Source organism: Aedes aegypti, chromosome 3 (assembly GCF_002204515.2).
Source record: "Aedes aegypti strain LVP_AGWG chromosome 3, AaegL5.0 Primary Assembly, whole genome shotgun sequence".
Classification (NCBI taxonomy): Eukaryota; Metazoa; Arthropoda; class Insecta; order Diptera; family Culicidae; genus Aedes; species Aedes aegypti.
The window spans coordinates 345,558,196-345,585,903 of NC_035109.1; the positions used below are offsets into that span (position 1 = coordinate 345,558,196).

The 27,708-nt window shown below is 35.7% G+C and overlaps 1 protein-coding gene across 5 annotated transcripts in view; it reads right to left on the reverse strand.

Moving 5' to 3' along the window:
• LOC5566046 (tetraspanin-11) overlaps window positions 1–14,982 on the reverse strand; it is a 75,454-nt gene extending 60,472 nt beyond the window's left edge. The window contains exons 1-3 of one of the 5 annotated variants that reach the window (XM_021849361.1): window positions 14,865–14,981; window positions 3,250–3,274; window positions 2,172–2,587 (exon numbers count right to left, since the gene is read on the reverse strand). The gene's annotated coding sequence lies outside the window, so the exon portion shown is untranslated. Of the gene's footprint in view, window positions 1–2,171; window positions 2,607–3,249; window positions 3,275–14,864 lie in introns of all 5 variants that reach the window. The other 4 variants (XM_021849364.1, XM_001650364.2, XM_021849362.1 and 1 more) reach the window with 4 other exon arrangements.
• Window positions 14,983–27,708: the final 12,726 nt, after the last annotated feature.

The window sequence follows — 27,708 nt, forward strand, 5'->3', positions numbered from 1 at the left end:
AGCTTTCACATGGCTTTCTGGTGGCTCGCTTTGGCTGGATGAGAAAGTCGTAAGGATGATTTATGGTCAATTGAATGAACTGTCTGTTGAGGGAAGGTTAACAAATTTAGAATTAGGCAAAGAGTTCTGAATAAATTTTTAGGAGTATTTTTGTGAAATTCTTTGGGAAACTTGTGAATGAAATTCGTTGGTAGATTTTAAATCCCCCCGTAGATTGGCTTGATAATTATTTGAGAAGGAAATCTATCAAATGTTTGAAAGACTTCCTGTATGAACTGCTGTAGCATCGGTTTTAGATTGCAACCGAATTTATCGAAACATTTTTTTTTAATTCAACCTAATTTTTTCCAGAACTTGCTACACAAGTTTCTTTATCCTCAAAAGCGACTTGAGTACTTCAAATGGCTCATTTTCAAAAACTAGTTAACCAAGTTGCTAACTTTTTGAAGCTACTGGAAGGGGAAGAGTGAGGCTTAAATATGGGGTTTTAGTACATTTGGTCGAAAGGACATTTGGTCGGAGGTTATTTGATAAAAGTGGATCCAGGACATTAGGTCAAAAAACATTTGGTCAAATAACGTTTAGTCGAATGACACTTGGTTGAAAGTACATTTGGTCGAAGGGACGTTTGGTCAAATGACCTTAAAACATTATTTTGTATTATTTTTTTTACGAGAAATCGTTTGGTTCCACAGATATGTTTTGCACCATGAATGATCCTTAGTTTATTTTTGGGCAAACATACTTTTCACCAGAAGTCAATGATGAATCTGTTGTTGTTGTTGTTTGTTGGAGAGGGACTTTATCTCGAAGGCCTTTCGCCCCTTAAATGAATCTATCTATATTTTTTACCTACACTTTAGTGGAAGACGGGACGTTTTATTTTACAAAATTTGGCAGAAGTTCAAAGGTAATTGTTTCTAGGTACTCATTGTCCGACATTGGAAACATAATTCATTATTCTTTCAAAATATAATGATTATTTGCAAACATTTCTCCTTAATATCTTCGTTGCTCAGTTATTGTAATATTGAACATTGTTGAATTTATTATTCTTTAAAATGTCATCGTTCTTTATATACATTTGTTGATCTGTATCCTATGACAACTTCAAGTAAAAATGCTCAGTAGCTTCATTACGTATCAAGTTTTACAGCGTACGACCGTGGATAAGATTTTGGAATGCCGGGACAAGCTGTTAGTCAGCTACGAATGTTAAATAGTTGGGATTTGGCGACATTTGCCACTTACTGGCATATTTCAGGGATATGATGCCCACAGGAAACTGGCAGAAACAATTTGCGACATACCGAGCTTCATGTACATTTTAGAAAAACAAGTTCAATAGAAGCCATATCTATGATATTAGGCGATATTGAACACCTCCGGGCATATCCAAGCTTTCGAAATGACTCTGAAACACTTATTGTGACATGCCAATTTTTATGGTTCTACAAACTAAGTTCACTCGAAGGCATATCAATGACTTCCAAAAGCTTTGTCTATTTCTTGAGATTTACCTACGGAAGCTATGAGGTTTGAACGGAATTGTTTGAGCCATTCCTGGGAGTACTGGACTTATTATCCTTGGGAAAATACTTGATGAGATAGTTAAGGCAAAATTTAAAATAAGAGAAAGAGAGAATTTTGGAAAACACTATTTTTACCTGAAAAGTGCTTATAGAACTCTCGTTGGTTAAAATATTATTCTTAAATGGTTTTTTTTGTTAAACTTTTAGTATAGATATATACACTTCTTAAACTTTTTTTTTTGCTTCTTACCTTGAAATTTTTAATAATGAAGTTCTCTTCTATATATAAAAAAACGACGCACATGTTTAAGGCATTCTGGCTGAAATTACAGTCATACACTTAACCGACACAAATTCAACAACAATTTCCAGCACAAATTACTTTTATTCTAATATATTTTTCATGCAAATCAACCGTTCGTCATTCACCCTGAGCTAGACATTCCATAAGCATGTTTAATAGTGTGCTAGTTCGCAACCGATTCACTTGTCACCATCGGTCGGCAGTGGTGTCCCTGTGTTCGGTTCAAAAGGCCGGCTAAATTAATATTGAAGCAATCAGCCAAGCTCGGCCAACGTGACCGCATGGAATTGTAACTCGAAGTTTGCTCGACTATGATCCGGCTACAATCAACTAACCTGTTTTATTGCTGTTGCTGTTATTGTCGTCTACGTCGTCGCGTTAAAGGCTTCCGCTCTGCGTTCTTCAACTGTTGGTAGAGTATCTACACTTGAGGTTCGAGTGAATGACGTCGTCGACTGCTAGTAGATATAGTGGTTCGTTTCACTGAGGGTGCAGTCTTTTTCACAAATACCGCTGCTGCTGAGCTGCAGCAATTAAAGTAGTATTCACTCGAGAGGCCTTTTGTGCGTCGGTGGAAATCCTTTCGAATCCGATGTCGGTCTCTCGGTACAGCTCAAACTGGTAGCATTTGTGGCAGCTACCACAACGACACTTGGGACAAGTTCACCTTCCGCGCTGGAATCCACTCGGTGAAGTCACTTAAAAAATCGATTTGCCGCATTCAGCGCAGTTGGTCGGTGAGCATGTAACACTAGGAGAGGGTTTAATTCCTAAATTATTTTGTAGTCAAAATTTACAAAACTTAAAATGATCATTGCTCCCAAATTAACATCCTGTGAAAAAATGATATTTTTTGGGCGGAAAGAGCATAAGTTAAGTTTATTTATTGAACTTATTATAATAGCTGTTCATGTTTGTTTTTAGGGAGCCGGGATAGCCATAGCGGTAAACACACTGTTAATAAAAATGAGAACTTAATCTGGCATGCGTCGGAAAGGGCTTTCTTAAGAATATTATTGAATTCACTTTAACAAAAGTGATCTAAATAATAATTAAGCTTAAAAATAAGATAATTTTTTTTCGATATCCGTGTGACATGGAGTCGTTTCCAGAAACCTGGAGGAAATTTACAGAACTCCATTCACTGCCGTCGGTGCCAAAAGTGGGGTCATGGTACTAAACATTGTCACATGGATGCTAAATGCATGATTTACGAAGGTTCTTCACACGCTATAGACGCGCTAAGGACGTCCTGTCCAGTGAAGGAAGGTATTAAAAAGTTTGTATTCGCAAATTGCGGGGGAAACCATAAGTCGAACTTTCACACTAGTCACAGGATATTATTTTCGGGCCAATGATCATTTTCCACTTTGTAAATATTGACTACGAAAGGTTTTTGGAAATAAGCCCCACCCTAATGTAAAACTCGAGCGCGGAGCTGGAATAAAGCATGAATCATATTCATTTGGCTACGACATTACGAAAAAACTTCACTTCCAATCCAGATGCAAATTTGCGCGATTTGCCGATATAATTGTCGGCAACTATTGCCCAGTCGCTGAAAATTATTCACAGATTTGTTTCTGGCGCTATTGCTTCTTCAACTGCTCGAACTTTGTAAATGATCAGTTCGTTTCATGAATTATTTAAATATTTAAATTGTTTGTTTTCGAAGGCGGCGAGTGGTGTGGTCGAACGAATTGTTGCTGCTGCTGCTCTTGTAACAGAACACATGAAACAGCACACTGAAAGCAACCTTCAAATATCTGAGTGTTTGAGCGATAATGGTCTCGAACGTCGGCAGAGGCGGCGCTTAAAGCTGTTTGCTGGCTAAGGCTTGGTGCACTCACAGTTGCGGTCGGCTCAATGCGCTTCTTGCGTTTGTTGTGTGCATGTGGGGTGGGTGACTGGATTGAGCGTTGAAAGTCGAGGTTTTTTGTTAAAGATACCTGCTATGTATGAATAATGATTCTGATTTATCTTTTACACTTCTTTGGAAATAAAAATCCACGGAACATGTTAATTGACTTCCAACAAGTCTAAAGTTATTTTGTTTAAAAAGTTGTTCTTAAAGGACATTTTTCTTCTTTTTTTCAGATGTATAAATCACTTATCGTAATACCTCAATAAATTTTAAACTTTCAAAAGATTGAAAAATGATTGAGAAACCTCTTAGCAATCTTTCGATGTGGTAATGTAGAATTGTAAGGAAGCATTTCTGGAGTGATTCCTGGATAATTTCCAGAATCACTACGAAACATATGTTATATACGAAACTCTAAAACTTAACATTTTCAATCCATTTTCTTTCCTTTGCTATACTCTTTGAATGGAAGACTTACCCCTTGAAGCATGATATAATAATAAACGCTCTTCTAGATGATAAATCATCGAGCTGTTTAGTGGAATACGTACTGTAGCTTTAAATTCCACTAGAATTTATATCCTTTGACAGATACGCGTATTTGGACCTCTATTGTAAGGCTGTCTGCACAGTGTCGTGTACAAGACTCGAAGGATAGAAATTCTAGTGGAATTAACTGGTACAATACTGAATTCGTTTTTTCACTTATTTGTTCTTCTAGAGCTATTTCCCTGAATTTTTCTGGAGACATTCTTAGAATAATTCTTGGAGAAGTTCTGCTGTTGGAGTATTCCCTGGAATACTTTCTAGGAAGCTCCTGTTGCATATCTTTGTTAATTTGTCATACGAATCCGTGAAGTTATCGTCAACTGAATTCCTGGATAAATAAAGGTTAACGTCAAAGAGAATATTCTCTAAAAAGTTTATCTCGAAAAAAAAAAAATAGAAAATCTCTTGGTACAGTGGGATTCCGGTTTTGGCAACAAAGTTGAAATTTTCGATTGCCAAAAACGGAACCGTGCCAAAATCGGAACCCATATTTCAAATTTTAGTTTTCAACTATTGGTTTTGAAAACATCATTACAATGTTAATACATCATTTTTATGGAATCATAAGGCGTTGAGCCTTCGAAAAGGTTCACTTCCAAGCATTTTTCCGAAGGGTTACACTATGCTATGAATCTAGCCCCATAAATATAGCCCCATAATGTTAAATCTGGCGAACGTTTTTCTGGTGGCGTTTTTACGCCTCAACGTCTTCAATTATTTTTTCGAAGCTTTATGTATATTTTTTGTATAAGAAGGCCTTCTAAAAGCTATAATCGCATAAGTGACTTTTATTGAAGAACTGGACATTTTCTTAAAACTATGAAAGGAAACAAAAAAAAAGTGTTTTCTTTAAAAGATGTATTTACGAATCAAAAGCGCTGAGTATTGCAAAACGGCATGAGCTTTTTTTTCTAATTAAATGAACATTTCGAATCAGTTTAACTTTTGGACTTCAGCGTAAAATTTGAAAAATTCGGCAAGTTTAGAATTGCTCCTTCAATTTATGTTTCTGATAAAGTAAAGCATTTTATAATGAAAGATTGACTGCATCAAAAGGGCAAAGATAAACATGAGATGATGCGTAAATGTGACTCATAATTTTGTAGAATTTGATTTTACTTGAAGTAATTTTTAATTTATCTTCATATATTTTTACAGCTTCCACATGAAATCAACTGACAGGATCCTGTTATAAACCTCAAGAACCTTATAGGAATCTTCAGGTTCTCATAAGAGATCTACAAAAAAACGCTTGTGCTCTGAAGCATCTTGCCAAACATCCGTAGGATCTCGCATAGAGTTCTCAGGATTTTGCTAAGGATTTTGCTAGAAGTTAACATCTTGGAATTCCGCTGCGATGTTGCTGAAAATTCTCAAGTCTCCAATGAAAAAAATAAAAGTTTATTATTTTTAGGCTACCACTAGCATACTTCAAATTCCTCTGGAAACCTTTTCAAAATCCCCATGCTTTCGTCGAAAATATTAAAAATACTGCTAGAAATTCACATTATCCCGCTTAAAATTAACAGGACGCCGTAGAGTTTATTAGGAATCACCAGATTTTGGACATAATCCTCCATAACCAATTATACACTCTAAGGATCCCTCAAGAAGCCCTCAATGTCCACTTGGAATCTGTAGATATCCTCATGAATTCGTTAAAACCTCTAAAAAATCCCACAACAACCAAGAATCCCTTAAGGATTCTCCAGGGTACAGTTAGGAAACTCATAGACTCAGCCGTAAGGAACATTTTGATGCTGTTGAGACCCGTATCCTTGATTAACAATCTTTTACAGAATTCTGGATCGTCTCTTAACAAATCTAACGCCTTACAGAGTCTATAGAAAAGACGTTAGCTTTAAATAGTTGACGCAGAAAGATTAATATACACACCAATATCACAGACAAAAAGTTAAAACACTCTCAGTCGTATTTATCGCACGCTTCAATGATATTATATAGAATAAATTGTAGTTTGGACTGTATCCGCATTTGTCATGTTATTTAATGAAATGTATTGAAAGTTATGATACACGCCATTTAGCTGGAAATATTTATATCTATTATTGCAGTGTGCATGCGCAATGTATGTAAATCCATAATAATAAAGACAGTGAGCCAACAAGATGAGACAAAATTTATGATTGTAATTCTGTGTTTATTGTATCACCTCAGCAGACTCAAGTGGGCTGGTCACTCAATATGAATGCCTAAGAAAAGGGATTGGTATTTAGTTGAGATACTGGTGGCGATTATTGGCCTCATGAAACGTTGCCAATGTATGACCAATGACTATTCTGAAGTAAATAAGCACGTACGCGAGTCCTAGTAGTTGGTGAGATTTGGGGAAATATCGACGAAAATGGAGCTCTGGAATGTAATCAGTGTGGAGTTGACATACTATTCAAATGACTAAAGCAACAAACACGATAATATTTACAAAAATTCACAAATTTTAATGATATTGAAAAATGTTGCCAAAAACGGATCCATTTTGTTGCCAAAATCGGGGGGTGCCAAAATCGGAGCATGCCAAAAAAGGAGCATGCCAAAAACGGAATCCCACTGTATTCTTAGATAATAGGTTTTTCTAACATATTGTTTTGAAATCTTGGTTTTGTCCTTTGGGGAACCTCTTGGCGAATTTTTTCATCACTGATATATTGCTTGAGGAATTATAATTGGGATTTCTGGACTAACTTTTTGAAGTTAATTCTTCAGAACTCAAAAAGAAATATTAATGAACATTCCAGCAGAAGTCTTTGAAATTGTTTGGTGGTGTTTCAAGAATAGCCATGGAAGGTTGGAACAGTGTTTCCCAAACGTTTTTGAGTTTAGCCCTCTCGAGGTCAATATATTTATTCATAGCTCCTTCTGTTTAGTAATTAATATTTTCGTATTAAATATCCGCTATACTGTGTTGAGATATATATCATAAGTATACCAAAAATGGTCGAACAGTCAAATTTGCTGGTGTAGTACTTCATATGTGGTAAAAATGTTAACCTTTTTTTTTTTGAAGCATAGAAGGAGAGCACAAATTTTCAACCCAATACTTGTATTAAACCTATCCATATGATTTTAGCCTACTAAGTATAGAAATCCAAAATTGGCACAGATGTCTTGGGCTTGTAAAGATAAGACGAAGACTCCATCAATTCTGATATGATAATTTGGTACACTCAGAAATAAAAATAATCTCCGAATCACAAAAGCTTATGGATTGATGACTTCTGCATCTCTGTCATTTCACTGTGAATTTTCACACTAACTGTCATTTCGACTGGGATGAAGCTTTGCGGGGCCCAGATAGCTGTAGCGGTAAACGCGCAGCTATTCAGCAAGACCAAGCTGAGGGTCGTGGGTTCGAATCCCACCGGTCGAGGATCTTTTCGGGTTGGAAATTTTCTCGACTTCCCAGGGCATAGAGTATCTTCGTACCTGCCGCACGATATACACATGCAAAAATGGTCAATTGGCATAGAAAGCTCTCAGTTAATAACTGTGGAAGTGCTCATAAGAACACTAAGCTGAAAAGCAGGCTTTGTCCCAGTTGGGACGTAACGCCAGAAAGAAGAAGAAGAAGAAGAAGAAGAAGAAGCTTTGCGATGCTTTAACCCAGGTGAATTGAAAAATATGTAGCATGAAAAATCCCAGCAGAAAGAAAAAGAGGCATGGAAATTAATCATTAATTACTTAAATTCAGTAATTTAGTGACTATCCGTGTTTCTGAGTGTACAGATGTTTTACCAAATAAGTAAGTTCAAATAGTACAGCAAATGATGCAAGTACCTTTAAACCATAGGTAGGACAAACGTTTGTAAATGAATGTCCAGAGAAGTCAAGAGTTTTTTTTCTCCACGAAATCATGGACTGCAAACTGAAAGTGACTGTTTTTCAATTTTGATCATTACCACAAGAGGTAGTGCTTCGTGAAGCCAGTGTTGCCACATTTTTTTCGAATCTCATCTGTGTTTTAGGTTGAAAAAATCTTTTTTCATCTTAAGTCAACCTCCAAAAATCTTGGTAAAAATCTGTGATGCGCAAAAATCCAAAATTTTAACTTTTTAGATAAAAAAGAACCTTTGCAATCGTATTATGGCTGTTTTTGGCATGTGAATCAATTCTAATTTGAAGTAATTTTACTCAAAGTAAAAAAATAAGCATAATTGTTTATAAAAAATAAAATACCTAATAGTTTGAGAAAAACTATAGTAAGTAATAGCATTTCTTCTTTATATCTTCCACATTCGTGTTCTTAAAGTAAATAAAATCCTACAATCTTTTTTATCTCAAAAATCTGTGATCTGTGATCACAGATATCTGTAGGCAAGAACGAGAAAAAATCTGTGTAATTACAGATAAATCTGTGTATGTGGCATCACTGCGCGAAGCCCAAGAAGGACGGTTCGGTTTGCGTTCTCGATAGATTTTGCTCACGGTTTCGCGCGTGTTTTCGTCGCCGGAGAATTTTTTTTCCTGTTTTGGAGCGTCTTGGTGGGTAGGTATTTGGGAAGGCCCAAGCAAGACGGTTTGTTTTCGGGACGCCAAGAAGTTTTGCTGTCAGTGTCAGTTTTGTGTTCAGTCGAGAATGGATTACCAACTGGTGAGTTCGTTTCATGCTTATGATAACTCATTTTTTCTTGAAAGCGTAACTTTTATGTAATAATAAAACAAACTTTGTATGGTTCGTCACTATAAGTGTCAGCATTATGCTTTTTTCTTATACAACTTCAATATACATATATTTTTTCTATTTTTGACATTATTAAAAATTATCTTTTGAATTGTTCGACATTGTGAATGTTGACGTATTTTTAAAAACTTCAACTATATCAAGACATAATGCACAGTAATACTCATATGTAATTTTCAAACAAACTATGTATGGTTCGTCACTACAAGTGTCGGCATTATTCCTGTTTCATATAATTTAAAATAGATACATGTAATTTTCAGTTTTCGTCATTAATAAAAACGTCTTTTGAATTGTTCGACATTATAGATGTTGACGTATTTTTTAAAGCTCTTACCAAAAACTTCTCGAGACAAAAATACAAAACTAGCTTCAAATATAAGTCATATATTTCCCCCTTGTCCATGGATCGCATCACCGACCAGAGGTGACTCCCAAATCTTTTCCTCCCTCACTAATAAACACCCTTCCCGTGGTGATTGTGGAGATGCAGAGGTATTCTCGGTCCTTAGAAGCAACAATCATTACACCCTAACATTCCTTCCCCATCCCAACTGACTGTAAGGATTTGGCCGGCGCCGTTATTGATCAATAATATTATTGACATGTACAGTCAGTCTATGCTATGCTATGCTATGCTTTGATCATTACCACAAGAATGAGAAAGCTTCAAGATTATTAATTGGATTAACTTTATTAACTTTATTATATTTTGGTCAAAAATTACATCTTATTTTGAATAAGTTTGCTTAGAGATATTTGACAAAAAGCAGAACGCAACTGTAAAACTTAACATGCAATAGTTTTGTTCCATAATTTCCCTATTTATTTTTAATATATTCAAATGGATGAATAGTCAAAATGCCTATAATCTTTCTTGTTTATTTCCTTATTATAATAAATAATTCCTGGACTGCCATGTAAAAAATATTCTGCAAAGTTTGTAAACTCGTCTTTGATTCGAATATCTATTCGAAAAAATTCAAAAGATTGGATTATTTTAAAATCTCAATGTAATTTACACAATTTGTTAGTCACTCCGATACATTTTTGAGGAATTTATAAACATGATAATAAAAAGATTATCTTTTTGTTACAATTGGTCAAAGTGAACCAAGTGATATTTCCCATATTTAGAGAAATATTGATTCAAAGTCTGATATTTTACAATTTTGAAAAACAGGTGAACATTTTGGTACACATCTTTGTGGTACTAAGCAATATAATGTAAAGTAATAATCATAGAAAAAATCTAATATTCATCTCTAGAAAAACGATCTGTTGACGGACAAAGTGCACTTGGTCCTCTTTAATTGAACTAAAAAACTGAACAGTGCCAGTGATTTGGTTAACTCTGACTGAACAATGCCTTGAAAAATACCAATCATTTAATAAAATCTGATCAAAGTGAAATTGAGCTTAGGTCATTTTGCATCTAACGACAAATACTTGGTCCACTCTGATTTAACGCCGACATTATAATAAGGGACTATTGGACATGTGTTTTCCTAATTATAATTTTACAGAACAAATGGTGACTTGTTGTGAACAACCTTAGAGAATCTTGAGGTTTTTGTTTGATTGATTGATATTGCAGAAATTTGTTTGAACATTTTACTGGAATTTCTTCGACATTTCTACCAGCATATTTAGTGACGCTAATATGAATTTTTACAGAAATTCTCAATTTAATACTCGATTTTTTTATGAATCATATCACAAATAAAAGGGGAAATCGATCCAATAATTTTCCTGGTGTTAATCAAGGATTATTCCAAAAATCATAAGAAAAAAACTGAGTTTAAGATGTGACTGGTCTTGGGTTGATACATGAATTCTTTCAACGATGATCCAAGAATCTGATGAGAGTTCACTATGGATATTACAATAATTTGTCAAGACTTATTTCCAAAAAAGCTCACTGAAATTCATCCAAGAACATCTACAGTGTTGATTGTACAAATTACGTAAGAATTATTCACACTTCTTATTGAATTTTGACTTGTATATGTATAAAAGAGTCATGAAATAACTATCAGATTCATATACTTTCTAGTATTAACAAATCTAACGTTTTTATTATTTTTATCATCAACAAAGCTTACACATATCTCATTAAATAACGATAACCGATAGTTATTAAAATGATCAACTGATTAGTAATTTATAATGGTGAATGTTACATTATTTCTGCGTTGATTACTGGCATCAGTTTTCACTAAAATGCGATCATCAATACACCTTTAGTCCACTTCCTTCTTTTCAAATCTGAAATAGATCCTTCAATGTTTCAATTTTAATAGCCTGTTAATTCTAAAATTGTCGAAAAAATTTTAGAATCTTTGTATAAATGTGACATTTTTTTCGAGGATTCAAATCATTAATCAGATTGCGTTATTTCAGTATTTTAGAATACTAATTTTTGCCCCCTGGACTTGAAAATCGTCCCCAAGAGGACAAATTCGACCAGTTTGGAAATCACTGGTATAGAAGAATTCTTGAACAATTCTTAGAAGAATAGTGATTCCAATGGTACTTTTGAAGGAAAACTTAGCCGTGCATCAGTAAAATAAATTGCATAAAATTCAACAAATGTTTGTTCATCATCTGCAAACTCACTGAAAATTTAAACTATTAGACTATACTAGATTGATATTTTTAAGCTGTTACATCTGTTTGTCTGTGATATAATAAACAGATATCTCTTCATGATTTTTTCATCCAGATGTAAACAGACGTAGAACTGTCGACCGATGTATTTAGAAATTCTAACAGGGTTTCCTTTAGCAATGCTAGGGAAATCCATTTATCCAAGGAATTCTCTTAAAAAAGATCGCCAGAGATTCTTTCAAAAACTTCACCACGATATTTCCACAGTTATTTCAGGAATTCTACCAAGAAAAATTAACACGTGATTCCTCCAGGACTTTCAGCCGGGTTTTCTGTAGCAATTCCACCAAAGATTCCTCCAAGGATTCAACCAGATATCCCTCATGGAATTACATCAATGGTTTTTGCGAGATTCCCACCAGAGATTTCTTTAGTTTTACCACCAGGGATTCGTTCAGGTTCCTAGTGATTTCTGCAAAGTGTTATCCGCATAACATTCTGCTACAGAAGAGTCTAGAGTTTTCTCTGTTCTGTAGAGAAGCACTGTTGAAAACTACTTAGACCAGATTTTTCACCTCTCTGAGGAATTTTAAAGGGGTTATAAGATGTTTCCAAACGTTTCAGACGTTGCCAGTTTGCAAACATTTTGGTAAATCAGAGGAATCTCTGAAAACACATTGAAAATTTTTTAAACCCTTTGGGAACGCTTTGGGAATCATTTGATTATCTTTATTATTATTTATTTGTCTTTATTAACGAGATTTTTACCCCTGGACTAGTTCATCTTGAGACCAACGGCTTTACTTCCCTTCCGAAAGAAGTCGTCATTTATACCTTTTAAGTCATAAGTGATCATCCCGGGGATGGTGTTCAACCCCTGGACCTCGGCTAGAGAGGCGTGAATTCTAACCACTACACCAGACCCGTCCCATCAACAGTAGTCGGTTTTAAACCGCATGCGCAATTTTCACAATTAGAGCCTTATTTGAAGGCTAAATATTCACAATTCATATTTCACTTCACTGAAGCTTTTTTCGCATTTGTGGTAATGCATGGACGGGTAATTGCGGGTTGTGTTTTTAAGTGAGCATCTGTTAAATTTAGATCAAATTCAATATTGATGAGCAAAAATATTGTTTTTGATATTTGGTAGGATAAATTTAATGTGAGTATCCCCCAAAATGCTTTGGAATGACAAAAATCTTATGTTTAAGTAAAGTGCTGAGTGAACTTTCAAGGATACCGCCATTTTCATGCCAAACTGGAATCGACATTTCTTAAACATTTTGTTTAATTTTTTACATGAGCGGTTATTGGAACACACAAAAATACCGTTTTGATTCATATTACGGACAGCTTCAAATTCCGGACACTCTCGTTTGTATGGGAAACATTTCACACGAAATGTTTCAATTTTCGCCGTCCAAAAGTTCTCATTTTCGAGGCTCGTTTTATTAGGTTTTTTTCATAAATATCTTTGCAAATTTATAATGCCCAACTACCTTAGACGTCTCTTAAGTGGTTGAACGATTTCAATTGATGATTTGACTGTTACATTAATGATTATCATGAGCTGTCCGTAATTCGAATCAAAGCGTCCGGAATATGAGGCAAAAGTGAGGGAGCGTCCGGAATAAGAATCATGAAAAGGCCACACGTTTTGATTTATTTAAAATTATTCAAGTAGCGGACGCGTATTCTTTACCCACCATCCGAAAGTTAAAGGCTTCCGACGCTCGATAACGCTAAAAAATCATACAGAATGATTTATTTTGTATGGTCCAAGCTAGGTTATACTTCACTGAGGCCTTAAGTGTCCGTAATATGAATCAAAACGGTACCTAGTGATCCAATAACCGCTCACGAGGTCTTGTGTTTTCAATGTAAAGAATTATTTTATCAAACGAAAATAATGTCACACGTGTAGCCCATTATTATTAAAAATCAAAGGTGAGTAAAAAACATTGTGAGTATTGCATTGATGCTCAGAGCAAATTTTAATTTATGAAAGGTCGATTAATCTTGCTCCTGGGATTTGAAAATAAAGTTCAGGCAGACTTTCTGGAAACTGTTCTCCAAACTTTATGACTTTTCCTTCTCCTATGTATCATACGAAAGGATTCAGGAAGAAAAAAAGTCAAAAGCCAAGTTGATTTGTATATGGAAAGATGTTCCTGCTTACTCTACCTTTACATTATTTTTATGTTATTTTTTTACGTTGATTGAATCCGGCCAAAGCTCTGTACCTCTTATGCGTTCGAAGCATGGATAGTAGATACTTTATTTGTTAAGTAGATAAACAAACATTTCCATTTCTCTGCAATGGATGAATCTACGACGTAAAAATCACGATTAAAGGAAAAAACATCGTTTCAATTATAGCTCTGATTGTAAAGTTTTTGTTGTGAATGTTTTTTACATTTTGTAAAATTGCAAACAAATTTGTTTGTTACCCTAAGTAAGGTTTACAATTGTTCCTTATCGTCAATCGTCAAAACAAAATTATCCATGCACCATTTCGCTTTAGTTCGTACGCTCATTGTGGTATGCGAACAGCAATAAAAACCGACGACGAGACGGCCCTGTGGCACACTGACTTGGTGACCACATGACGACTGCCTGGGAGGACACTGGGTGGTGAGCACTGGTGTGGCAAATAAGCGATATTACTCAATCCTTAAATTCGATTTTGATTGTCCAACTCCGTCGCCGATGTGTGATGCGCACTTCCAGACTAGGCATGCAAGCAGCTTTTACGTCTGGCCTCACAGTAGCACGTATTATGTCGTACAAGGGGTAGGTACCAGCTATGCACCACCACAGCCACTGAACAATGATCGGTCTCGTTCGGCAGTCAATAGCAGTGAGTTGTTTGTTACAGCAGCAGCAGAAGGTCTCTCTATAGCCAGCGTAACCGTCGAAAACATCATCCACTAATCGACTAAAATCGTTCACATCACTTCTGCACAGTTTTGGGCTTTGTTGTTTTGTGGCGTTTCTTCCCTTTTCGAGCTCTCGCGTAGTCACAGCCAAACGCGTATCGGATCGTTTTCGTCTCGGTCGTATTTTGAGTCCCAAAATTGTGCCCTTCCAAAACGGGCGCGGAAACACGATACACCACTCACTCTGCTCTGATCTTCACCAAACAACAATGACAGAGTATCCCCCCAAAAGCGAAACGAAATGGTCTTTCACCACACGAAGAGAGTTAACTTTTTTTTGAAGGACGACAAACGCCCAAGACACCTGAATTCGAAAACCCGCCCGCACCCAAACCGACTTCCAGAAGAAACACACGCCGTTTACCTTTGTTGTAATAACGTCGTAGCTAAATGCGCACTCACGGATCGAGCTATCGCGAATGGATGAAGAAACTGTGCTTCCTTCTACGGACACGGTTCGAGATCGACTGACTGGAGGGTGACGGACGACGACGACGAATCGACGCTGGATTCTTTCTACTGGGTGGTGGTTGTGGGTGACTGCGAGTGAGAGGTATCGCGTGAAAAACACAGGCGATCCTCGCGGGCCGCCGCAGTGAGTGATGGTTGAGTACCTATTATCGGTTGCAATGGCAACGAATGGCCATGAGCGTGGTACTGTACAATAAAAACGTTACTACCACAAGCGTCGGCAAGCACTGAGTGTTTTGGGGACTATAGCCAGTCACGTGGTGAACAAATATAGTGCATACTTTAGGGACCACATTATTGGGGATGAAACGAAAGACTTTTACAAACGGCATCAGTAAAAAACATCGTTCAGGAAAGCAGAAAGAGACATAAATTAAGGCCCTTTAGTGCCTTCTGGTTCAATTGGAAGGTTTATCCATTTATTGTTACCAATTATAGAAATGATAGATAAGACGAGCTTGAAGTCGTTAATTCGTTGTGAGTTATGTATCGATATCGCGCTATTTGAGCGTTGACTGTGCACTGCTTCATGCATCTTCGTATTGGTGGCGTCGTGTTGCTCCCCAAGATGTTGTTTTAGTGTTTTGGGATCCAAGCTGAGATACCTCTTGAGCTCAGCTACATCTGGCACCGGTTATGAGCCTACAAACTCTGAGCTGTTCTGCTAAAGTGGACTGAGCGACACTAGCGGTAGCGTTTAGTAGTAATAATATTAATAATATTACGATGACCGTAAGGACGTGGCCGGCGCCGTTATTGACTTTTGAAATTTGGGCTCTCGATTTTGGCACATTGAGAATGGTAAGCTAGTCCCAAGCCCCATTCATTAAATCTCTGTGCAACTTCGATTGTTCTAGTCAATAACGATGTAGCAACTACGAATTGTAGGTCATCTATGGTCATGCTCATGCTCAAAGACTGCCTCAAGTTTAGTTGATTAGGCAAATTTCAGTTTTTTATCTGATCAAAAAAACATACACGGTGTGCCCTGAACCATTATTAAAAAAATGTCCGTCAAATCGGCACCCACCACCTGAAAGGTAAGATATTCAAGCATCTTCTCTGTAAAAATGAAAATATTTGAACGAGGGAATCGAAAGTTACAGTGATTTGAAATTTTACGCTATATTTGATAGATTTCTAATCAGCTCTTAATCAATCACACACTTAGTTTTTATTCGAACGTTAGTTCAATTAAAGAACAATTTCACCTTTGTTTGCAGCTTTGATTATTAAGCTATATTTGTGCAATATAATATTCCATCAAAATCTAAACGAGATATCGAATTTTGAAAAATGGCCTTATTTTCTTCATAGAGACTCTTGAGACTAAAAATTCAAAACGTTTTCTTTCTAAATGCTATTTATTTTCCAGTTTCAGGTTTCTCAGCCTCTGTATTTCAATTATTTACATGACCGCTGTTGTAATCTACGATGGAGCGTAATAGATGTTCAAAATATGATTTCGACGTTTTTTGGTAATCGATACCTCGCCCAAGTTTCCGCAAAATCACAATGACCGCTTTCTGATGCTTGTTCACCATACACTCCCAAAGGTCTACCAGTATCCTCGCAAAATTGTCTCACATGAAACCGTAGTATATGGCAGCTTTAACGATTCCCACAACGTTGCAAACTCGTCAATCAACGATGAATACTCCGGTTTTAGATCATCTTTGAAACACGCCTGGTATATATTCTTGAAGAGTTCCACTGCCTTAAAAAATAAGCATAAAGAAATTTATATTACTTATTTAAACAATTTCTAACCATTTTACTCATTTTTAGAAAGTATTTTAGCTTCACACATCCTTTGAGCACATCAGAGTATTTTTTAAAGCAAACTGTTTATTTTCGAACAAATTCATGAGTTCTCTTGAAATACATGGAAATCAAAGTAATCTCGACCAAATTCACATAAGTTTGAACATTTATTGAGCATTCCTGGATAATGCTCTGACTTTTCTCTTGATGCCTCCCATCGAATTCTGCACAACTTTCTTCGTAACTTTTCTTTGTGTTGCTTACCACATTTTCTTTGAAAAAATCCATGGAACTTGCTTATCTTCCATCCTTCTTAAGATGTTGTTTGATTATTGCCCAATATTTCAAAATGGGGCATAGTTATGGGCAATTCGGTCGAATCTGCCATGTTTTAACAAATTCGACTTTTTCCTTCTTGATCATCTCTAAAGTAGCTGAAGCATAGTGAGTCGATGCCAAGCCTGGCCAAAACAATGGAGGCTTGTTATACTTTCGGTAGATGGGCAGAAGACGTTTTTAAATGCATTCAGTTCTGTAATTTTCGCCGTTGATTGAACCCGTTATGAAAAATGTAGTACTTTTCATACCGCAGGAGCAAATTGCTTGCCATAAAAAAACTTTTTTCCCAAATTTTTCTGTTCGGATGTATTGCACGTCGTCATAAGCATCTGTTTTCAAAACAGTGTTGAAAAATTGGAATTTGGACATTTCGCGATTTAAGCCAAACCTCGGAACGACAGCTTTTCTGAACACCATTTGTGCAGAATAAATCTGCGTGTCGCCATGTTAAGCCGACCTATCGCTTGGAATTTACAACTGTTCGATGTCAACTTTCTTCTGCTGTCAAAATAAACACTTGAGTACACACTGAAACAAAATTTGAATTTTTTCCTTGGAATTTTCACACCAAAATGTTAACAATCAGGTGTCCACTTTCTTTAATGAACAGTCCTTAGTCCTTAAGTTTCCGTTGAATGTTGTTAGATGCTGTTTATCAGCATCGCAATATGGGCATGGATGTGCCGAGGAGTGGGCCATTATACCATTAATAATACTGATGATTTTAAGGTCTCCTGCAATAACTATCAATTTCTTGCAGCCTTAAAATTATCCAAATTGGAGAAACATTTTCATATTTCTCTGCCAAACCAGGGACAAGGGTAAAAATCAACAGCCTAAAGTAAAATAAACATGTTGGGTTGGGTTCAGAATAAACAATCAACTACTACTAGCCTATGGCTAAAAATTTCGTTAATAAAGATAAAAAAAAAAAAATCAACTACTGACCGGCAAACTCCTCCATCTTTGAAGCGTTCGGATTTAGATTGATGTCCCGCTGCAATAACCGTTATTTAGCAAAAAAAAAACACCGTCTCCATCAATGTCAAACTTTATCAAAATATCTTCACCGTTGATTTTGCTGGCCTCTTGAATTTTTCTTATCAGTCCCTCAACATCGAAGCAGTAATTACAGTAATTTTATGAAGACAATTCGAGGTGATCAAATAGTTATATGTCCATTTTTTTCGAGTGCTGTTCTCGCATTTCAAATTCTTAATAAAGTTCGTACGACTTAAGATCTGAAAATTAGACAAGTTTCCGAACACTCACAGAATATCATTGGACAAAGATCAGCAGTTATTCAAAACAATAATAAATCCAACAAAGCATTATATTATAATAACGAAACAATAACAACAAAAATTGTTGGAGGTTCCAAAAAGTGATGATATTTTGAAAGAATAGTATATTCAACAAAAAAATCAACATCTTTCCCATACTGAAAAAAACTTCTTAAAATATTTGACACATTGACATATGCAGTTCTACCATATCGGGTGAAATAAAACGGCCCGATTTTTGAACCAACAAATACAAAATAATATTCCGACCATATGTCCATTCGATAAAACGTCATTGGAATCAATATCATTTGTCGAAATATTCTAATCCTTTTCGACCAAATGGCATTCGACGAAATGTCCTAAAGCATTCAGAAGGATGATGTTTTCCACAAGTTTGTCCAAGTTCAAAATTACTTTCAATTGAACATTTTGGAATCCAAGATGGCGGCCTAAAAAACAAGATGGTGACTTCCGGTTCATCATCATGAGTCTATGACATTTGGTCTAAAGACATTAGATCGAATGATACTTAGCCGAATGACGTTTGATTAAAAGTACGTTTGGTCGAACGGACATTCTATCGAATGGACATTTGATCGAAAAGTTTTAATTGCAACAGAAAGCATAAGACATTTCGTCGAACCGACATTTCGTGGAAAAGGACATGTGGTCAAATCTTAGTAGTATGGAAACAAAGTTTTACGTCACGTCCTTATATTGTCGAAAAGTAGCATTTTGTCGATAATACACAGAGTGATTGAATAGTAGAAAAAATGTGGTTGGAAAAACTGTGTTGTTCAAATTGATGGACCTTATACTTTCAACATATTGATCAACCTCTTGTGCTTTTGACGTTTCATGCTGCTCTTTCATTCAGGCATGTTCTGCTAGTAAGCTGATCTTAAATGGAAGCAAGCCGACTTTTGTCACCTCAATCTTCCCAGTCTACCCTTACCCGATACATAATAAGTACAGTTTTCTTGTTTAATTATAAAAGGCTTCTACCGCTTCTATCGATCATCAGCAAAGTCATATATTTGCTTAACGAATGTTAAAGCTGGAAGTCACAATAAGGGAATTGCCTATAAGTAGAATTACCAATAACTAGCATTCACTTCACCGTAAAGCAATTTTTTTCTGTCGTTCCATTCAAATATCCCCCTCGTCCGTAAGCTGCAAGACTCGGAATTAAAACAAAAGATTCAGAGCATTCTCTCCAAATGCATCCATCAAATGAAGATCAGCAGTTCATTACGAAGATCAGTGACATTTCAAACAAATAAAAAAATTCAAAAAAATATAATGTTCACACCATTGATTAATAAAACAATTTGTTTAGCAGTTTTTCAAAGAATGATGATATTGATAAAAAATAATAAATTCACTAGAGCTAGATATTTCCCTCAATGTACAGAAAAAACTTAAAAGTTCTTTTGAATATTCATTGTAATCCTAGATATTGGCAGAACATCAAAACAAAGAATAAAAAGAATACTTTATGTTAAGTTAAAGTATTCTTTTTATTCTTTGCAAAAATTAGTCAACAATAATTATTTGGTATAAATTCAATAAACCTTTTGCCCCTGCTTTCGGCCAAATTTACGTTCAACTAAGCGTCATTCGACGAAATGTCATTCGATGAAATGTTCTAAAGCCATTCGACCAAATGGCTCGTTAACCAAATGTACTTTCTACTTCGTTCGATCAAACGTCATTCGACCAAATGTCATTCGACGAAATGTCCTAAAGCCCCTGATCATTTAGATGCATGATTGTTTCTACTAGTTTGTCCAGATTGAAAATTGCTCTCAAGAATCTTCATACAATAAGTTAATATCGAGCAAGAAAGAATAGGCATGACATGGCTGAAAATTTGAGAAACTGTTAATTTGAAAAACAAAAGTTTCACACACTCAATCACGGTTTGCTTGTTCGGTATTTTTTTATACTGGGTACGAATTGTAAATCATAAAAAATACCGAACTTTCAGCTTTTTGATTGTAAACATCTGAGGTTCAGTAATAATTTTTACTTTTTACTGAACTACGGTAGCTGTCGGACCCAATTTTGCAACATTACTGAACAGGCCGAAAAGTGAGTAAAAACAATTACCGACTATTCAGTAGTTCATGTGTTTTACTGACTTGTCGTCAAAATCAAATCAAAACAAACTGATGCGCATGCGGGAATATGTCAAATGATAATCTCCTGGTGTAGAATCATCCGGCGCCATCAGGAGACACGTCCATGGCAACCAAACTTTTCCTGCACTTATTTTGCGCTTTCTCGAGGTAAGTAGTCGAAATTTGGCAACAAACTCAACTATTTCAGGCAACCAAAAAGGCTTAGCACGATTTTAACTGCTTACGTTGGTAAAATTCGGTTGGTTTTCATACAAGAGGTAAATTCATCTGCATCATTGAATTTATCTCTTGTATGCGACCTAACCAAATAATAATGATTTTGTCACACATTTTTCGATTACTTCCAGTGAGATACGAGCATGCCGTAGATGTTTATTCTCATGAAAAATGCTTAATAAGGGACATGTCCATGTTGATTGGGTGTTTATTTGTATTGTTTTTGGAAAAAAAAAAACAGAATCCGGAGGAGCAAAGCGTGAAGCATGGAAAACTGGAAAGCCAGTAAAAACGCTCTGCAATTTTACTGACTAAGTCGGTAATTTCCATCAATTACAACATATTTTGGTTTACTTGGTTTTTTCGGTAATCGTAAAAATTACAGAAAAATCTGCAGTTCCAAAACCCAGTACCGTCTGGAGTTGTGATGATTTTCTAGTTTGAGACCAGTAGAACAAGCTCAGATAAAATTGTTTGCGAAATTATTCATTTGAATACGATTTATTCGTGCTGTTCGGAATTTGAATCAAGGTGTTCGGAATATGAAACAAAATGAACATAGTGTTCGGCATTTGAATCAAAATGTTGTTCCATACTTTTACGTTAAAACAATACTAAAACTAATTATTTCATCATTATTATTGGTACACCCAACAGTTCACAGCTAGACTTTGCGAAGAAATAAAAATTTACACAAATACCAGCCAATTTATGCCGATCAGATGCATTTGAAGTCACTGTTGGCCTTAAGTGTTCGGAATATGAGTCAAAACGGTACAATTTTACTGGGGTCGGTAATATGAATTGGCTGTGCATGCTCACTGTTGTTACCTTGTGATAAAGATTTGAATCATCTACCTCGAACAATGCTAGTTCTTACCTTACTGAATAACTTTGCCGAAGACGCCATCTCTCTAAGTGGTAAGTTTGATGCTTACTAACACCATTTTATATGTTTTCACGATTCAGAAATATCCTCAAAACATAAGTTTTATGAACACTTACGTTGGTTTTCAACACCTATCAACGAGCCCGTTCTGAAAATACCCATTATGCATAGATTTCCAACGATTTTCGTGGACTGGAAGTCACCATCTTGTTTTCTAGGCTGCCATATTAGATTCCAAAATGTTCAATTGAAAGCAATTTTCAACCTAAACAAACTTGTTGAAGAAATCGTCCTTCTAAATGAATAGGATCTTGAGATATAAGCATATATCTTTGCATAGTTTGTATGTTCACTAGCGCTGTCTAGCGGATGGAGAGTGTGGTTTGAGATTCCGAGCAAGGATGAGTTTTTTCATAAAGTCTACGGATTGTTGCGTTAAGTGAAGCTGACACTGGATTGTGGCTGCTCAGTCAACGATGAAGAATCTATTGGTGAGTTCGTTTCATGCTTTTATTTCAAATCTGTAAAATTTGTATGACTGCTCATTTACTCGTTCAGCGGTGGGACGTAAATATTTTTTTTTTAAACAAACTATGATTGGTTCATCACTATAAGTGTCAGAATAAACTCTTGTTCATAAGTAGATGAAAAACCCGAATTTAGTACTATACCATTTAATTCCACTAGAGGTTGTATCCTTTGACAGATACGCGTAATTCGACCTCAATTGTAAGGCAGTCTTCAGTGTCGTGTACTAGACTCGACTTCAGTTCAGCGTATCTGTCAAAGGATACAACCTCTAGTGGACTTGAATGGTATAGTACTAAATTCGGTTTTTTCATTTACTTATAGGTATTCTACTTACGTATATTGTTTCAAAACACCCTTTCCTTTTACTTTTGTTTTTGAAATTAAAGAAATACTTCGAATGATTCAACTCTATGAGTGTAGGTTTGGATTTTGTTATTCAACAAACTTTTTTTTTATGGTTCACCACTGTAAGTGTCGGCACAAGAATGTTCTGTGAATGTCTAGCCAATCGATTTCTTTTTCTTTTCATATGGGTAAATATATTAACACATGCTTTCGTCCTGACAGCTGTAGGAATGCTGTGTTTAGCTATTTGTTCAACAAACTTTGAATGGTTCGTGTCGACATTATTTTCATCTACTAAGAAATTTTTCATATCATTTCAAAATATTATATTTATAAGCATGTTTATATCCCACAAATAATTGTCTATCGTGGTCTAATCGCTTATCAAAGAGAATCCTGTGACCCAAAGATCCTCTCCATTAACAAACATCCCTTCCAGTAACCTTTGTAGAGGTGCAGAGCCAAACACGGGGTAGTCCTTGAACTAGGTAACAACTTTGCTGGAAACACCGTTCTTTAATTTAGGGAAAATCACAAAAATATTTAACATTGAGATCAAACTAATATCAACAACTTTTGAAGCTTACGTATAATTGTTTTTTTATTTCTTCAAAATATGTCTGAATTCAGTGAATTTCTATCTAAAATCATTCATCAATTGTCATTTGCATCCATTTTTTTCTACACTTCTAGATTACCAGCAATTCTTCTGGAGCTGTTTTAAAGCTTATATTGACTACCAAAGTATAATTAAATCGTTTCAAAATATATGTAGTGTGCATGATATAGAAACATTACGCCACCACTTCCCTATCAACCTAAATAGTGTTATGAATAACAACAACAACCGATATGCCACAATCAAAAATATGTTTTGTTGTCCACCGACATCGCCAATGACGACGACAAAAAGGATCCCCAGTTCCTTTTTCTGTGCCTACAATTTTATCATCGCTTACGACCAACCGACCAAGCATGAATGAACAAACTCTCGGCACGTACCCAACAGTAGATTTGTAGGTGAAAACCTTGTCCCCGCGAATACGCCGCAGTAGATAATTAATTCCTCTATGATTGGGTTATTATACGCGGCCATGTGACCGCTTACAGATGGTTAGTCGGCTACCTCGATGAACTTGAATGGGTCTGGACAGGGTTAGCGTTTGCACAGAGAACCTGAAACGTTCGCGTTTGAGTTGGTAAGCTTCGATACTATAAAGCTGTTGTAGAGCGTACGACGTAGGAAATAAAATAAGCTTGCACTCAGTGAAGCTTTTTTCGTCGGATGTAACGCACGATAGCGTTCGTTATAATGAGTCACGTTGGTAACGCCAGTAACAGTGTTCACACAATATGAGGTTGATTTTTGTGAGACATAAGATAAGACATAAGATTGATCTGTGGACAAGATTGCTAGAAGCTATGTTAGGTCGCCATAATGATCGCCTGGTTTTTTATTCCCATTTTCTAGGACACGAATCTTGTGTTCCCGGAGATCTATAAAGGGGTCATGCATAAATCATGTTACGTTCCAAAGAGGATTCCAAGCTTTTATTGGATGCCAAGGAAAATTTCACTACGAAAAGATTTTGGACCGGTAATTGTACCCGAACATCCAATCACGAGGCTAAGGAAGGCCGTTGGCGTGCAAAAAATACGAATATATTTATAGAATCATCAAATCTATGAGTTCTAGCTAACCTTCCTTAGCCGAGAGGTGAGAGTCCGCGGCTACAAAGTAAAGCTATGCTGAAGGTGTCTGGGTTCGATTTCCGGTCGGTCCAGGATATTTTCGTAATGGAAATTTCCTTGACTTCCCTGGGCATAGAGTATAATCGTACCTGTCACACGATATAAAAATACGAAAATGGCAGCTTTGGCAACGAAAGCTCTCAATTAATAACTGGGGAAGTGATCATAAGAACACTATGCTGTGGAGCAGGCTCTGTCCCAGTGAGCACGTAGTGCCAAAAACAGGAGTAGGAGGTACCCTAAAATAAGCTCATTAGTTCACGTTACAAATTGATCCAAGTTGTTTGTTTTTCAAAATCAAACATCGATCTGACATAGGTACTTGGAAACGCTGATACTGATCAGAACCATTACGTAACCTTCGAAAAGAAATTGGGCCTACCATTCCCTGTTGAGATTGACACGTTGGTGATATTGATACATTTCAGTGGCGCGGGAAGTAGGTAGTACAGGTAGGACATGTACTACACACAAAAACACTTGGGTAGGACAGTCAAATGATTGTCATACCCATGATTCAACAAAAAAAACGGAATATATTTATCAGCTGTTCAATATACATACATCAGATACAATAGATCAAGGTTGTGCTTATTCTTATGGAGGATGGGAGGCACGATAGGTTTTTCATTGTTTTCTCATGCCTTGTGAAGCATGACATGGTTTGTGCATAACCTCAAAAGTTCTCAAACGATTGGGAATATCCATAGTGTAAATCCTGGGAAACTAACTGTATATGTTCTGGAATTGATCACCGTGAGCATTGAAACTGGAGCATCCATAGATAATTATCAGAAAAATCTTCGAAAGAAGTAATTTAAAACCAGTTGCATCGTGTTAGACACAGCCTGAGTGTGGTGGTGCTAGCGATTTCTGAACGTGCAATCACTCTTGATATAATGTATTAAAACAATGCTGAATCTCTTGACGACTTTTTATATAATTTCTATAACACACCCACAACACTCTTGCCTAATTCAGAACTGCCGTAGGAGTTTATGGAACTAGTTATTTGTTAATTCCTGGCAAATGATTTGATGACGGAGCCTCTGAACATTTTGGAGCAGAAATAACGATCTAGAAATTAAAATCTAAAAGTATCACTCATTACTACAATTACTAGATAATATGTTTAATACTACCTAGAGAACAATTTTCTAATATCTCATATAAACTATCGGAATAATGTTAAGGGATAAGTATTGAGAATTACAATTTTATATAAAATTATCGGTCTTTTCATTTTATATTTCCAAAGAACGATTAGTGGCGCTTAATCCTAGGCTTCGATAAGAGCCAGAACACTAGGAAGAAATTCCAGTGTTCCAACCCCTAGACAATCGGATAACTATGGAGATAAAATATCCATTCTTAGTAATACCACTCTCAAAGCGCTTATAGTGAGACCATCACCTTACCAACCACCCAAATCTTTTGAATTTATGAGGGCGTCGCTGGCCTCTTGCTACGTAGGTATCATATTATCATCATACCCTTTTCTATCCCTGTAATGGAGAAGATGGGTATGGCCGGCAATGGAAGTTTTCAAATCTTCTCAAATCTGAACTCTGATCGGATGGCTATTCACTCCAAAATAACCCTTCATAAGGTAGCGTTCATTTATTACGTAACGCTCTAATTGAAAATTCTTGACACCCCCCGTCCGTAACGCTTTTTGTATGAAAAAAAAATCAAATTTTGTATGAGGCGTAACGCTTGAATCTACTCCCTTTCCCTCTAGAGCGTTACGTAATCGTCCACATAGGCAATATTAATAAGTTTAAAAAAATCAAAAACATGAAAGCGCTAATTAATATTTTGATTAATTTACCACTTTTATTTTGTGGCATCATTAATCAAAGTATTTAGAGCTGATTAAGAAGATTTCTGAATGTTTTTTGTTTGCAGAATTGTTGAAGAGATTCCAGCTTTTTTCAAGAATCTTCTGGTTCTCATGTAAACTTAAGTGTTTTGTCGGGTTCTTGACATTAAAAGAAAAAAAAAATATTATTTTTGTCAGGTTGACGTTGTTACCCAATCACATAGAATTGACTGAAAAAATACAAATAATAATAGGAGGCTAATATCACAGAAACGTTAAATAAATTTCAGTAAGGGGAGACCCCCCAGTACCGGACACTTAAGCCACTATATTCATAATTCGAAAAATATTAATTTTATGGGCTCGTGTGACCCATTTATGATAAATATTATCATTTTTATAGTGTACCAAAATAAATTTGAAAATATAAATATGAATTTTGACATTGCATTTTGATGATGTATTTTAGTACCAAATTGATTAATCTTGAAAGGTGGCACCCAATACCGGACACGATCTAGAAATGCCTCGAATTCTGTTTGCATTTTGTTTGCGAAATAGTTTGCAAGATGCCTATCAAAATCCTCTTCCATATTTGATGAAAAATAGCACATTTTACGATGTTGTTCTGAATGTTCATCCTTCTTAATATTTATTGCATGTTTGATATCATAATTGACGGAACCCATGAAAAATGATAGTATTTTGAGACACTGACGCAATAATTACAAAGATATCATACAACAAATCAAGCTGTCCTAAACTGAGAGACAGGAAGTGCTTAACGAAAATTGTAATTTGTCCATATTTGGTTCAATTATGTTACAAAATACATTCATACTATCAAATTAGGATTATGTTCGATCATGCTTGCGTGATCCAAAGTATTTTTTCATATTCAAAATAATTACTAAATAGGCTCAAAATTAAGGAGATTTCAGCAGCAATCGATTCATTTCTCCAAATCTCAACAGGCAACTAATAAAGTTTTGAAATTTCCTGATACTTGAATATAAAATTGAATAATACTTTTTTGTTAAAAGCACTTAAAGCTACATGGCTGTCATCAAATTGAAGGATTGACATTAATTTCAAATGAAGCTGTCGACCTCAAATTAGCATGGTAACGGCTATTTAGAGTAAAAAAGAATAACAGTACCTTTTTCATTAATTGAACAATATCTAATTATAATGGCTTGTTCATATTTGGGCTAATAAAACATCGTAAAAATGTCATATAAGTCATAAATTATAAATGTAAGACTAAGAAATACATGTTCACTTAAAACACATGAGCTAGTTCTTGAAAACCAACAGCTTCCAATCAGGAATTAGGTGAAAAAAGTTTAACCAATGACTGTCATGAAAATGAGGGGGTTAAAAGTGAAGGAGTGGCATTGACAAAAATTGGAAATTGACTTCGAAGTTGTATCAGCTTTTTCATTCCATAAAAATTGTATGGGAGCCAAAGAAAATAAGCCAAATACCATTGGAAAGCTTAGAAACAAGATTCGAACTAGATTTTTTTTAGTATTATCTACTCAAATCCGACTAAATTGTCACTTACACCCTTTTGCGTTTGGTCTCCTTAAATACAGCATGGCCCATTAAAAAAAATGCGAAAATTGTTTGAACGTTTGAGGTTTTTG